General features: G+C 43.6%; 1 protein-coding gene and 1 non-coding gene across 3 annotated transcripts in view; one reads left to right on the forward strand and one right to left on the reverse strand.

Annotated features, from left to right (window-relative positions):
* Positions 1 to 14,949, forward strand: part of LOC124802669 (calbindin-32) — a 717,374-nt gene that overhangs the window by 494,934 nt on the left and 207,491 nt on the right. The gene's annotated exons all lie outside the window — the stretch shown is intronic.
* Positions 7,667 to 7,741, reverse strand: Trnas-cga. Its single transcript has one exon. It is a non-coding gene; the product is annotated as a tRNA-Ser (tRNA).

A 14,949-nucleotide genomic window follows, 5' to 3' on the forward strand; every position in this document is an offset into this window, starting at 1 on the left:
TTCATAAAAATTGAATCATTTATTCAAGAGAAAGAGCTTCACAAATTGAGCAAGTGAATAGCGCGTTGGTTCACCTCTGGCCCGTATGCAACCAGTTATTCCCATCGGCACTGAATGATAGATTTATTGGATGCTTTCCTGAGGAATATCGTGCAAGACTCCGTCCAACTGGCGCGTTAGGTGGTTTAAATCCCGAGCTTTTCGGAGGGCTCTGCCCATAATGCTCCAGACGTTCTCAATTGAGGAGAGACGTGGCGACCTTGTTGGCGAAGGTAAGGTTTGGCAAGCACGAAGACAAGCTGTAGAAACTCTAGCCGTGTGCGCAGGCGGGCGTTATCTTGTTGAAATGTAAGCCCAGGATGGCTTGTCATGACGGATAACAAAAGTATATTGTCGACGTACGGCAGAAATCCCTGGACTAGCAGGACAGAGCGGATGAGGTTATATTGTGGAAAGGGGCCAAAATAAGTTACAGTCAGTTGCACTGAACATATAATCTTTATTTGTTAAAACACACAATAACATAAGCTAGAATAAAAAACTCCCAAGTTTTAACGAAAGAGCTCCGTTGATTTAATTTAAATCGGCTGAAGGCCACATATGAAAATCGAAGGCCCAAGGCCTAAGCAAGGAATTGAGGTACAGGAGTTTGTCTGGAAGTTTCACTTCTTTTAAATTTTTTTTTTCTTCAATAAAAATAGACTGAAGATCTTAGCTTAAATCTCTCCCATAGAACTCGGCTGAAGGCCATACATTAAGCACGAACAGTGTTACGGCTTAAGGCCAAAACAAGATTTTCAATGGCCAGCCGGAGTGGCCGTGCGGTTCTGAGCGCTACAGTCTGGAACCGAGTGACCGCTACTGTCGCAGGTTCGAATCCTGCCTCGGGCATGGATGTGTGTGATGTCCTTAGTTAGTTAGGTTCAATTAGTTCTAAGTTCTAGGCGACTGATGACCTCAGACGTTAAGTCGCATAGTGCTCAGAGCCATTTTTGATTTTCAATGTTAATTGTAAACAGGCTGAAAACTCGGCTGAAGGCCGCATATCAAGAAAACAATTTAACGGCTTGAAGCCTAGGATGAAGAACTTTGAATTTAAAAGGGCTAAAGGCCTTAGCTTAAAATATTTCATTTAAAACTCGGCTGAAGGCCACACAAACCATGCAGAAAACAGTTTTACGGCTTAAGGCCTAATAGAACTGCCTTGCAATTTAAATAAGGTAAAACTCGGCTGAAGGGCACACACAATACTTAAAAGTAAGACGGAAATCACCATGTAAAACAGAAGTAGCGGCTCTCAGAAGGTTCCAAGAGTCGGCCTAGGAAGTAACACTAACGCACGCTTAGGTGAAACAGGCAGCCAGACAGACAACCTCTTAATCGGAAGGCAACACAACCATGGGTCGATTCACGACCGACCGACAATGTGACCGATTTCCAACGGTCAGATCCAACTGCACAGATAATGGAAAATATCGGCCGATGAAGAGTAAACCGAGTTACCAATAACTTTCAACTGGGCCTCACCAAGATCAAGGCATTAAACATCACTCAAGACGAGTTTAAGAGAATCCGAAAACAAAAGTCACAACTGTCACGTCGCTACCGGAGGCTGCAGATCCTAGGCAAGAAAACACACGACTTGTTATCACACTCGTCACGGGCTGAAAAAAAAACAACCCACAAATAACAAACAAATCGTAACAGTCGAGTTTTAATAACAGGTAACTAAATACTCAACTTGAGGATCCTGCTTCGCAAGAAGACGGAAAGTCCCTCGCACAGCTAGCGCCTCCAAATGCAACAGCGCGTGGCCGCTGCCAAAAGCCCCAGCCTGGCTTCGCGCTGTGGAGACTGCGTCGCTGCTCAGTTCCAACGAACCAACAAGGTCCAACCACATCCCAACTCGGAAAATGGTGTTCGTCCTGAGGATTCAAGACGTCGTCGACTGAGACGACGGCCGAGCAAACGACCAACAGCAGCCCACCTTCGCCGACAGGGGTCCCGGCGAATACCAACACCATACGGACCCGACTGTTGCTGGCTGCCAACTCTTTCCCGAATGACACTGGTGCCTGTACTCAGCAGACAACATGACGGCATGCGACGACCAGCCGGTCGACCGACCAACGGCCTTCCGTCTGCGTCGACCACGGTCCCGGTGCATACTCTGCCGACTCACTGCTCCCTGCCCGCCTGCACTCCTGGTCTGTCTCCAACTGAACTGACTTCCTTCGGATGGACGACGTCCTGGAGACACTGGCTCGGACCCAACCATGCAGAAGGAATGACCCAAATACACCTCATGGATGAGACGACCGACTGAACGACCACCCAACGCTCGTCCCCGCTGGTACTGGTTGTGCGGACCTCACTGGAGCTCCGTCCCCGACTGCACTCCTGGTCTGTCTCCAACTGAACTGACTTCCTTCGGATGGACGACGTCCTGGAGACACTGGCTCGGACCCAACCATGCAGAAGGAACGACCCAAATACACCTCATGGATGAGACGACAGACCGAACGGCCAACCAACGGTCGTCCCCGCTGCTACTGGTTGTGCGGACCTCACTGGAGCTCCGTCCCCGACTGCACTCCTGCTCCGTCTCCGTCTGCACCGCTGCTGCGTCACGACCGCCCTCCTGGTCCGTCTCCAACTGACTTCCAGACACACGACGACCCGGAAATACTATCGGTCGCTCCAGAGATGGTACGACAGTGCACTTATCAATAAGCGCTGCTGCTGCCACTCACGGGCAAGTAAGGCAGAAGTTAGTGACGTCAGTAAATGGAATAAGAAACCGATGCAGCAGTACTGTAAAAGAAGGTGACAAACAAATGGCATGAACACGAGCCCCGCACGGCTCAACGGCTATTAGGATGCTGTGGATGACAACAGAAAGGAATCTTGACATAAAAGGACCCTGTACCATTATTCACGGGTGTCGGGCCATACGATGGGCGACAGTCAGATTCGTATCCCAGCGCTGTGCAAAGCGTCTGACTCATCACTGAAGACAATTCTACTTTAGTCAGTGAAATTCCAGGCCGACGCGTCTGGAGAGACCCAGACAGCGGTGCGATACCAACTTGATTGTTGGCCGCCATGCGTTCTGACAATCAGGAGTGACGGCCTTGGGTGTCATCTCTTTTCATAGCAGGACCCCTTTGGTTGTTACCTGTGGCACCCTTACAGCACAGAGGTACGACGACGGTATTCGACACGCCCTTCATGGAAAGCCATCCAGGGCTTACATTTCAGCTTGTCTTCTTCCTTGACCAACTCTACCTTGGCCAACAAGATTGCTGGACCTGTCCCCAGTCGAGATCGTTTGGAAAATTATTACCTCTCTGAATCAAAAGTGCAGCGTGAAAAGTCAACGGCTTAAGGGACGGAAGAAGATGGACAGTCATTTCAAAAGAAGATTTTGCGATCGCAACTGTCATCGAGGCGGGTGAACCTTCTAACAACACAGTGGCGTCTGTACTCCAGTGGAGTGAACACAGAAGGTGTCTGATCCCAGTGGAGCGGCCTGATTACATCCTCTGGGGCTAACCACCTCAGTTGTAACCACGCTACCGCAAATGCGGTAGCCAAAGTCGAAACTTCGGCTTGTGAAGCAGTCATGAAGCATGTGAGACAATTTTTTCAGCATATATATATATATATATATATATATATATATATATATATATAGATATATATATATATACTGACTGCTCGGAAGTTACGTGTTTTCTTCTTTGGTTCGCGTGGGGCTAAATCTGTACATAGTTTGCGTTTTCTTGCCCTTTGGCTTGGTTCCCTTTGGTGATGTGCCATTTCTGTATCAAGTTTTCCCTGGTCAGCTCATGATTTTCACCATCTGATTCACCAGCTGGACAGAATTTGGCACGTTATCCCTCAGGACGACATCCAGTAACTGTGTCAATCAATGCCAAACTTAATAGCTTTTTGCATAGGAGACCCACGTGGACCAACGCGTTATTGACTTGCTCAATCCATGACCCTCTTTCTCTGTAATGATTTCTGTAATTGTAATCATTTGTTTACCTGTACATGTACAATATATCTGCCGATTTCCGTCCCATTCAGATAATTCCTTCGTAGTGCGTAGCCTTTTTTGTGAGTATGTTAGAGTGTGGGTATTTATTCACAAGAAAATGAGGGAATCCTGATGTTGTTTCAGGGAGTGTAGGAAGCAAGCTCCACTGACCACCTCCCAACACACTTGCTGCCGAGGATATTATTGGGGGGGGGGGGGGGGGGAGACAAATTGCACTTGCGTAATGAAGTGCTCGCACTACGATTGCGCTCACATGTCAATTTGTACAACAAACGGTGTTGCTAGGGCCAGTTATTGACTGCCGTACCTGCTGTCAAAAGCTATGTATTGTGCGTCTACGAAATTCAATAGATAGGGGCACACACTATGTGATCAAAAGTATCCAGACACCCCAAAAACATACTTTTTTCATATTAGGTTGATTGTGCTGTCACCTACTGCCAAATCAGCGACCTTAGTACTCATTAGACATTGTGAGAGAGCAAAGCAGAGCGCGCCGCGAAAATCACGAGCTTCGACGTGGTCAGGTGATTAGGTGTCACTTGTGGCATACGTCTGTACGAGAAATTTCAGAACTCCAAAACATCCCTAGGTCCACTGTTTCCGATGTGAGAGTGGAGTGGAAACGTGAAATGACACGTACAGCACAAAAGATTACAGGCTGAACTCGTCTGTTGACTGTCAGAGACCGCCGACAGTTCGAAAGGGTTCCAAACTGCATCAGGATCCATTGCAAGTACTGTGACAGTTAGGCAGGAGGTGAGAAAACTTGGATTTCATGGTCGAGTGGCTGCCCATAAGCCACACATCACGCCAGTAAATGCCAAACGACGCCTAGCGTGGTCTAAGGCGCGTAAAATTTGGACTATTGAACAGTGGAAAAACACTGTGTGGAGTGACGAATCACGGTGCACAATGTGGTGATCCGATGGCAGGGTGCAGGTATGACGAATACCCGGTGAACGTCATCTGCCAGCGTGTGTAGTCCCAACAGTAAAATTCGGAGGCGGTGGTTTTATAGTGTGGTCGTGTTTTTCATGGAGGGGGCTTGCACCCCTTGTTGTTTTGCGTGGCAGCATCACAACATAGGCCTACACTGATGTTTTAAGCACCTTCTAGCTTCCCACTGTTGAAGAGAAATTCGGGGATGGCGATTGCACCTATTCATAATGCACGGTCTGTGAAGGAGTGGTTACACGACAATAATATCCCTCTAATGGACTGGCCTGCACAGAGTCCTGATCTGAATCCTATAGAACACCTTTGAGATGTTTTGCAACGCCGACTTCTTGCCAGGCCTCACCCACCGACATCGATACCTCTCCTCAGTGCAGCACTCTGTGAATAATGGGCTGCCATTCACCAAGAAACCTCCCAGCACCTGATTGAACGTATGTCTGCTAGAGTAGAAGCTTTCATCAAGGCTAAGGGTGGGCCAACACCATATTGAATTCCAGCATTACGGATGGAAGGCGACACGAACTTGTAAGTCATTTTCTGCCATGTGTCATGATACATTTGATCACATAGTGTTACAATTGCTTAATGAATTTGTAAATTCTAAATTGATAGTTTCATGCTGAATGATAGTGCTTGTTGCATCTTATTCGATGTATCTCATAGATAATTTGATAGTAAAAAGAGGCAGCCGTAAAACTTACATTGTCGTAAGAAAAAGAACACGACACAAGTCACTTCGCAATGGCTAAGTACGCAATGTTCTGTATAGATCTCTGGCGTTGGCAGCGGCGAGACACAAAACATGAGCAGACCGAAGACGACCGTCTATCGACACATGCCGAACTAGAAAGCCCTCGTTCATCTCTTCATGACCAGACTATGCGTCTAGACCTGTACCTTGCGTTTATTATATCCACTCACGCCCCCCCCCCCCTCCCCCCTCCAAGAAGGACGTTTTAGCAAAACAATTTATATTTTAACTACTTACATAAATTAAAGGGCCCACATTCACAGGCTGGCGCTACCTGCTTCCGAAAACAATCCGATAACATTCGTGAGTGTACAGAAGGGAGAGGCGGATCACAGGAAGGTCACCAAGGCTAAATTAGTTAACAAAAGGAATGGTCACGGGACGGCCTGATTCAACGTACCGTACAGATGTATCCAAACAGGTGAAATAAGGCAACCAAATGACTATTCATGATAGTTTGTAGAATCTATGGGCCTGGAGTCATACTACCAGACTTTCAGAAAAGAGTATCATTCACACAATTCCGAAGAGAGCAAGAGCATGTAAGTACTATCGCACAATCGGCTTAAACTGGCCTGGGTCCAAGACGCAGGCAAAAATAGTATACAGAAGAAAGGAAACTAAATTGAGAAACTGTTAGAATGCGAACACTGCTTTTTAGAAAGGTAAAGACACTTCTCTAATGCAACTTTTGACTTTGCACTTCATAATGGAAGCGAGACTACACTAGTGTTGCTTGCGGTGTGCAGCAGATGTATAGTGGTGGGTACCGATATTTCGGTTCACATCCCGTGCGAGCCCAGAAATTAACACTTAATCATCGATTACATGCGTACAAGGTGCGTCTGAGGATGAGACGTTAAGTCTCGAAATTGATCATATAATAAAACGTGTAACGCCACAACCGCTACCTCAGGCTATTTTGTGTATTGTTCCCACCATCCACTACGATGGATAATGAGGATTATATATATATTCTCATGCTACAAATACGTCTTCTTTTCTTCGTCCATTTGTCAGTTGACAGGCCAGACTACTTCGTCTAATAACCTAAGGCACACGAATTTTGTTTAAAATTATTCTGCTCAGTTCACCTTGTTTTGTACCTATACCATGCTTTATAAATGAGGGATCTATGAGGTAGGCACAAGTAGGTTTGAGAGAACTGCACTGACGTTTATTGTGTCAACCGTATTTTTTTCGTATTTGTGCATCTTCTAACGGTATTTTACTTTTCTTCGAGTAGCTATCACAGTCCTTAATTTCTCAGGTGACTACATTTCTCGACTCGGATTGTAATTACTGTCCACCTCTGCAGCTGAGCAGTCAGCCTGGTTGACTATCAAGCTGAAGACCCTAGTTCAACTCCTGGAACAGGTACAACGTTTCTCTCAGGGTTCATGCTCCATCCCTCGCGTCATGTATCGCTTTTGATAGAAACATCGACGACGCAGTAGTAAATTCCACCAAACTGTACAGCCATTTCGTTTGAGCGAGGCTTGCTATCATCAGTAGTTGGTGGCTGTACACCATCGCCCTATAGTCCAACAACACAACATACGAATTTTTATAGCAAAACCTTACACTAGCCGTGAGACATTAGCGAATAAAAGGTGTACTGAGGTTGGCTCTGCTGGTTGAAATCTCAGAGGATAATAATATTGCTCAAAAGAAATTGATTTTAACTATTATATAAATCCCTTTTATCTTTCAGAAAAGCACAAAATATATGAATGGTGGAAATAAACAAATCAACTCCTTTAATAATTGTTCAGTATCTATGAGCAGTGAAAAAAATCTGGAATAACTTTATGCAGACATAACATTTACAGCCAGCAACATGCGCTAAATAATAACTTACAACAAACTTCCTGGCAGATTAAAACTGTGTGCCCGACCGAGACTCGAACTCGGGACCTTTGCCTTTCGCGGGCAAGTGCTCTACCAACTGAGCTATCGAAGCACGACTCACGCCCGGTACTCGCAGCTTTACTTCTGCCAGTACCTCGTCTCCTACCTTCCAAACTTTACAGAAGCTCTCCTGCGAACCTGCAGAACTAGCACTCCTGAAAGAAAGGATATTGCGGAGACATGGCTTAGCCACAGCCTGTGGGATGTTTCCAGAATGAGTGAAAATCTCATTCCAATAACTTACAAGTCCTGCTACACGAAAGTAACATATGTAGCGCACACACCAACCGTAACTTAACCGAATCCAAACGAAACCAAGACGAAAAATACCTCACCAAAACTCCAGACACAAGACGACAGACGGAAGATCACGAACACACATATCACATGATCACTGCTCGAGTTAGTGCACATACTTTCATCCTGATCACCATTCGCAATTTTCACAATAATTTCATAAAAATACTTATGATAAAACACACAGATATCTTTGCAGTCATTTTAATACGTCTGAATAAACTCACTTATATATATTAGTTTCGAGAATTTTAAACAAATCTCAAACACATAATTCGCAACGTCTGGCACTCATAATTCACAACTATAATCAAGTATACGTTAAAACTTACTGGAAAATTAAAGGAGGAAACTCATGCTCAAAAGATCATTTGTCTCTCTATCAAGAATTTCGTAGTTAAGGCCCTATTTACGTAAATAACATTTTTTACATTTGTTTAATTAGAAAAAAAAGTCTGTTCGTTACATTGCAGCAATTATCCTCTGACATTTGGTATATCACATGTGTGTCTTTTGTGATGGGTTAAGTTGTTACAGTTTATGATAAAAAATAATGGGATAATGTTAGTAACATTTAACTGTTGAAGCTTCAGACCTGTATTTATGTTCAATGAGCTCGTCCCATTGCTACGATTCAGAAACTATCATCGGTTTTTGTCTAGCATGGTTGTAATGAATTTTATGTACTTTCGTTAAAATTATGTTACTGACTATATTGCAAATCACAGGCCCCTCCATCTTTGCCCTTCCCCGCGACCATGTCGCCGGAACACACCGCTGTTTCTGCCTGGGAAAATCTCGATGACAGTTGGGCCTCGTGGCTTGCTAGCCGCCTTTACATGCGCTCAGCTCGCCTGTCACAATCCGTCTGACGGCTGGCTGCCCAAACAAACATTCCTGCCGGCCCACCGTCGACCTGTCAGATTCAGTTCATCTTGTGGCAGTCGAACCAGATGCTTGTAACGTTACACGGGTTCGATGATGATGATGATGTTTGGTTTGTGGGGTGCTCGACTGCGCGGTTATCAGTGCCCGTGTCTCAACCCAATCTCGCCACTTTCATGAATGATGATGAAGACAACACAAACACCCAGTCATCTCGAGGCAGGTGAAAATCCCTGACCCCGCCGGGAATCGAACCCGGGACCCCGTGCTCGGGAAGCGAGAACGCGACTGCGAGACCACGAGCTGCGGACTACACGGCTTCGACTCAACGTCGTGATACTAACTGAGGAGCTACTTGAACGAGAAGTAGCGACTCCAAGGTTTCGAGAGCCAGCCGGTAGAGCTGTGTGGTGAACCTCACTCCTCTGCATAACGCCTCCGAATGACGCCGCATGGTAGAGAACGATAAGGCGAGCTGTCGGCATTGTGCGGTTCGTTGAGTCATATAGCATAGTTGCCTATCGTCTCTAATTGCTGTTTACTACCGCTATTGGCCAATTCTGGTTGTCATACCATTTTCAAGCGATGACTGGTGTCCATAAGCACAAGCCACGAAGCTGTCTAGCCACCAGCAAGTGGCTGGCAAACGTAAAACTTACAAGTAGTCATTTTTTAATTAAACCTGTGTACAACTGGAATAAAAATGCTTTAACAGTATTAGCTGAAACGAGAACGTTATCCAGTATGAATTAATTGTAATAAACTGTCACAGCACCGGCAATCGACTAACATCTACCAGTGAGCGAACGTTGTTGCGTTGTTCTCATTCGTGTTGAAAGTCACCTGTAACAAGCAACAGTTTAGCCTTTGTGCATAGCAGTCACTACCTCGGTATTAATGACCTGAAAATGTCTCCTTTATGTATAAAATGTGATCCCTGATTGAACAGCAATGCGCTCTGACTAATTTTAAGGGGGATGTTCATGAAACTGATCGAAAATGTTAACTTTGAATTTACTTTCTATTTACTAGTAGAAGTCATGGGTATTAAGCTCCCAAAGTGTCAATAATGAAATTGCATTCGAAGTGCCAGAAAAATAATTAAATATATGACGCGGTCTTCCTGCCGCACCCACCTCTTGAAACAACACTTCAATACAATGATTCCGTGGACTACTTTCAAGCAAAGTTGCACGGGATACGTCTACAGGGCTGTGATACATACTCTTTGGTTTTACAGATCTGTGACTCGGTTTCGTATCTTAGAAACAATAAAAAACAGCTATATTTTTTATGACCAAGCGATTCTTGTTTTACCACTGTTTCATCCTCTACAGTCGTCAGAGTTGCAACATACGATGCAGTTCAGGGAGGATGAAGGTATTAGAGATAAGGAGCTATAAAATAGGAAATTTCACTCAATACATCTTGAGAAAAATAGATTTACAGCGTCTCTCTGCAGCTGAAAAGTCAGTAGAAGAGTTGATAAAGCAAAGAAGGCAGAAAACAAGAAACCTAAAGAGATGCCTTGAAGGGAAAGAGGACCCTGAGTACAAATCTGGGGCCTTCCGAAGAGGGGACATAACAAACGACGTTAGATTGAAATTTAAATTGCTTATCCTGAGAATTATGTTTTTTTAAAGTTTCCTTTTTTTGAGAATGTATGAAGGCTAGAATTAAGAAATTTTTGTACGCTTACTGCTGTGAACCGAATAAATGTTGTTTCAAGCGTAAATTTTGAAATTCTGAGTGTAAGTTGAGTTATGGGGCAAAGTCCTTTGAATTTTGCATGAATTTTATATTGTACTCACAGAATTATAACTAAAAATTATTGCAATTCTCCTATTCGATATCTTCAGAAAGCTTACTGTATCCAAAGAGTTGAAACAGAGAAAGTGTTGTAGAAATTTCTTTGACAGTTTCTGAGAAATAGGTACACATGCTATTTTTCGAAAATAATTTTGCTTAATTCCTTAAAAAAGTTAAATGTATATAATTCAAGCAACTTAACAGCAAATGTGTAAATTTCAAGTAAAGCATGATTCAAAATTTCGTTGCCGCATCTTTAGAATTGTGGATTTGGTGCATTTTTTAAAAATAGTTTGTGCTTTACATGCAATGAAACATTAGATAGTAAGCATACTTTCTTATCACAAAAAACATATAAACCGGAATTTAACAAGAGTTAAAGTGAAACGAAGTTACAATGAGGATACTCAACCCTTCTAATACAACGTATAAGAGTATCTGCGTCTCTTCTTGTAGAAAAGACACGTGCAATGCAGATGTGACTGGTCATTGGATTGCCTAATACCCAACAACAAGAAGTATGAATCTCAAAAACGCAAACCTCGATTTATTCAGGACTGCAGCACGTTTCTCAAAGTTCTTTGCAATCAAACTCACCTTGTTTGGGCAGAAAATTGAGAGCAAATAAGATAATATTTGGTCTTATGAAGACGGTTTATAGCACTGCTAATTGTGCTGTGGGCATATTATTTGTCATGAACCGTGCTCCCACCGACTACAAACGAGATGCTAAACGAGCACTATTCTAAAGTTGAGAGCTGATTGAAGAACAAAATAATTCGTGAGAGACTTGAGAAATTCACTTATTATTCTGCAAATAGGCATAAAAATGCGCGAAGAGTTGTTACAAATGTCCTTCAAGGAGCCACATGGTTATACAGTAGCAACATACTCAAAAATGAAAACAAAAAAAAAATATCCACATGCCTCCAAGTCCTCGTAATAGAATTTAATGAGCGAGAAAATAAAGTGGAAAGCGACGGGTGTGCGCAGATGGCTCGGGTGGAAGTATATACTGATCCTGGTTAAATCAGACAAAGACGCGAACTGAACAGAGGAGTGGCCTCTCTCACAACCAACCGAAAAGGAAGGGGGTCTCCACAGAGCCCTATGAGAATTTGGAACTCTGAGCCAAGCAATGTGATTGGCTGACAAAGTCCCGCATTCAAAGTACAACTTGCAGATATGCTTCTCACTATACAACGAAAGATTCGACTTCCTTAACAGACGAGAGCGCGAATAGATAGTCTTTGAACTACGCGAAGGACTCGGAACTTAAGTATCAACACATAATATGAGGGTTCTAATAGATGTCCTTCAGTCTCAACACGAAAACAGTAGTTACAAAGGTGGAAAGCAGTAGCTCAGAGAACGTTACGTAATGAGCCATTAGTGGAAATAAATAAAAATTGAAAGGAAAATGTTGTTTCAGTCATTTTGTTTTGTGAAACCAACTCATGAAGTATAGATACAAGGTGACTCTCAGTCTGTTATTTGAAAATGTACTAATTTACTGAATCATGTAAACTTGACACACGTGCCCGAAATGACATCGGGTTTCATTGAAACCGAAAACTAGTGCAAAAACAGGTCAACAGATGGCACTGGACGGCAATGCGTCAGCTCAGGCGTACTCTCCAATGTTATCCGTACAGTCACTAATTGTTAGCTCCCGATATTTTGGCGCGTAGAGCGTTTTTGATGTGACCACTTCAAAAAATTGGGGAAGTGAAAATTCGTTGTGTAACGTGTTTTGGACCGACAACTGCAGAATTTGGGCTCTCGAAAATCCTAGAAGGGTTGTAGAAACCCCACTACGCGACGAGAAAGTCGCGGTGTGCTATGGATTTACCGCACTAATCGTGATGGAACTCTTTTTCTTCGAGGAAATGCGGGGTGCTGCTTTTAAAACAGAACAGCATTATCCCTAGCGTGGCTCATAACCACCTGCTGTTGGGTATGAATTTTATGCAGGATGGCGCTCTATCCTACGTCACTACACGTCTGAAAGATCTCTTGAGCACATCGTTTGGTGAGGATCTCGTACTGAGCCGCCACTTCCGTCACGCTTGGCCTCCCAGGTCCCCAGACCTCAACCTGTGTGATTATTGGTTTTGGGGTTACCTGAAGTCGCAAGTCTACCACGATCGCCCGGCCTCATTAGGGATGCTAAAAGACAAAATCCAACAGCAGTTTCTCATCATACCTATTGATTTACTGTACAGTGCTGTTCACAACATTCTCCCTCGACTGCAAGTATTGTTGACGAATGATGGACGACATATTGACCATTTGTTGCAAAGAACATAGCGTTTGATAAAAATCAATTTTTATGTTAATTATTTCTTTTGTATCATACGAAGTACCATCTGTCGGGCATTTTGTGTTTTTGTGGATTCAGTAAGAATTAATTTCATTTCAAGCGTGTGTGCCAAATGGTTCAAATGGCTCTGAGCACTATGGGACTTAACATCTGAGATCATCAGTCCCCTAGAACTTAGAAATACTGAAACTTAACTAACCTAAGGACATCACACACATCCATGCCCGAGGCAGGATTCGAACCTGTAACCGTAGCGGTCGCGCTGTTCCAGACTGAAGCGCCTAGAACCGCTCGGCCGCAACGCATGTGTGCCACTTTTAACCTTTCTATCTACATCGTTCAGAGAAGTATGGAATTTTCAAATGTCTATTGGATCACCCTGTGGGAGGTGTGGGTATAAAATAACGAGCTGTCACAGACTAAGTATGCGTTCGCGAGAGATGAACGACCAATAGCTGTGATGCGTGAGGCATTCTCAGTCGAATTCGGCTTCTTTGGTGAATGTATACAAATCAGTGCGGCCGTGGCCTTCGTTTGTGTAGGAGCTGTTATTTCGTTTTTCCAGAAAATTGATAAGTCTAATAATAAAACAAGGAAGAATATTCACATGAAAATTGTAAAAAATGCTACTGAAACCTAGCTTTTATAAAAGAAGTGTATGGTGAAGGTTTCTTAGCACGTACGCGAGTTTTTGAGTGGTTTAAGCTTTACAAGAGGGCCGAGAGGACGTTGATAATAACTCACGCCCGGGACGTCCTTCAGTATCAAAAATGGATGAAAATATCGGAAAAGTAGGTAATCTGACCGTCTGTTGAGTATTCGATCGATTACTGAAACTATAGGAATTGAGAAAAATGCGTAAAGCAAATTTTAAATAACCAATTTAAAACGACAAAACTGAGTACGAAACAAGTGCCGAAAATCTGAGGATCGAACATAAAGAAACTTGTGAAAATGTTTGTACTGGCACTTTAAATGCCATTGAAAATGATCCTAATTTCTTGGAAAGAGTGCTAACATGTGAAGAATCTTGATTTTTCTGCTGTCATCCTGAAACTACGCGCCAATCGATGCAATGTAAGGGGCCAACATCACCGAGAGAGAAAAAAGCTCGAATGAGCAAATCAAGATACAAAGTGACGATGATTATTTTTTCCGTTACTCCTGGAATTATCTTCACTGTGTTCCTGAAGTTCAGACTGTTAATCGACATTAGTATCTTGAGGTTCTTACTCTATCCCGTTTTAAAATAAGAAAAAAAGACCTGAACTTGTAACACACCCGTGAGTACAAAAGGATGGGGTGGTACCTTTAAACTGTTTGTCGATTCGTGACCATTTCTTGACCGTGCGCCATGTCCACACCACGTACCTGGTAATCCCGCGGCGGTCGTACTGTTCTGCTCCACGCTGCTGCTGGCTTGCCTGAAATTATCTATCGAAATATGCAAGCGAATAAGGGAAGCCACTCAACGTTAAGCACAACACTGTTCTACGTCTGGTATGAACATCTATATTCTGAGACGATATGGAAATCACAGGTTGCACAGTTTACACTATAATTCGTAAATGTTTATCCCAACTGACAGTCGTGATGATTATCTGTCCACTTGGACGAGCGTACGAGTACCGAACACGGCACGGATGATTGTTGATGATGCGGAAGCCGAATGGTCGCACGAAAGTTCTTACGCTCTTCACGCAAACACAGATATTTGGCACTAGTCCTCCTAGACACTAGTAATAAATTTTATCAATGTTCACAAGGTTAAGTTTATAGTTCACAGTTCTTCAGTTGCACGAGCGTGTGCGTGACCGTTGCGGCGCGGCTGATTGATAATGATGCGGAACGCGATGATCCAACGCACGTTTTCACGCTCGCTACAAGACACTGGCACTTAAATGCTTTCTTCTGTAAAAAAAAATAGTATTACTGATTCATATTAGT

Source organism: Schistocerca piceifrons, chromosome 6 (assembly GCF_021461385.2).
Source record: "Schistocerca piceifrons isolate TAMUIC-IGC-003096 chromosome 6, iqSchPice1.1, whole genome shotgun sequence".
NCBI classification, from domain to species: domain Eukaryota; kingdom Metazoa; phylum Arthropoda; class Insecta; order Orthoptera; family Acrididae; genus Schistocerca; species Schistocerca piceifrons.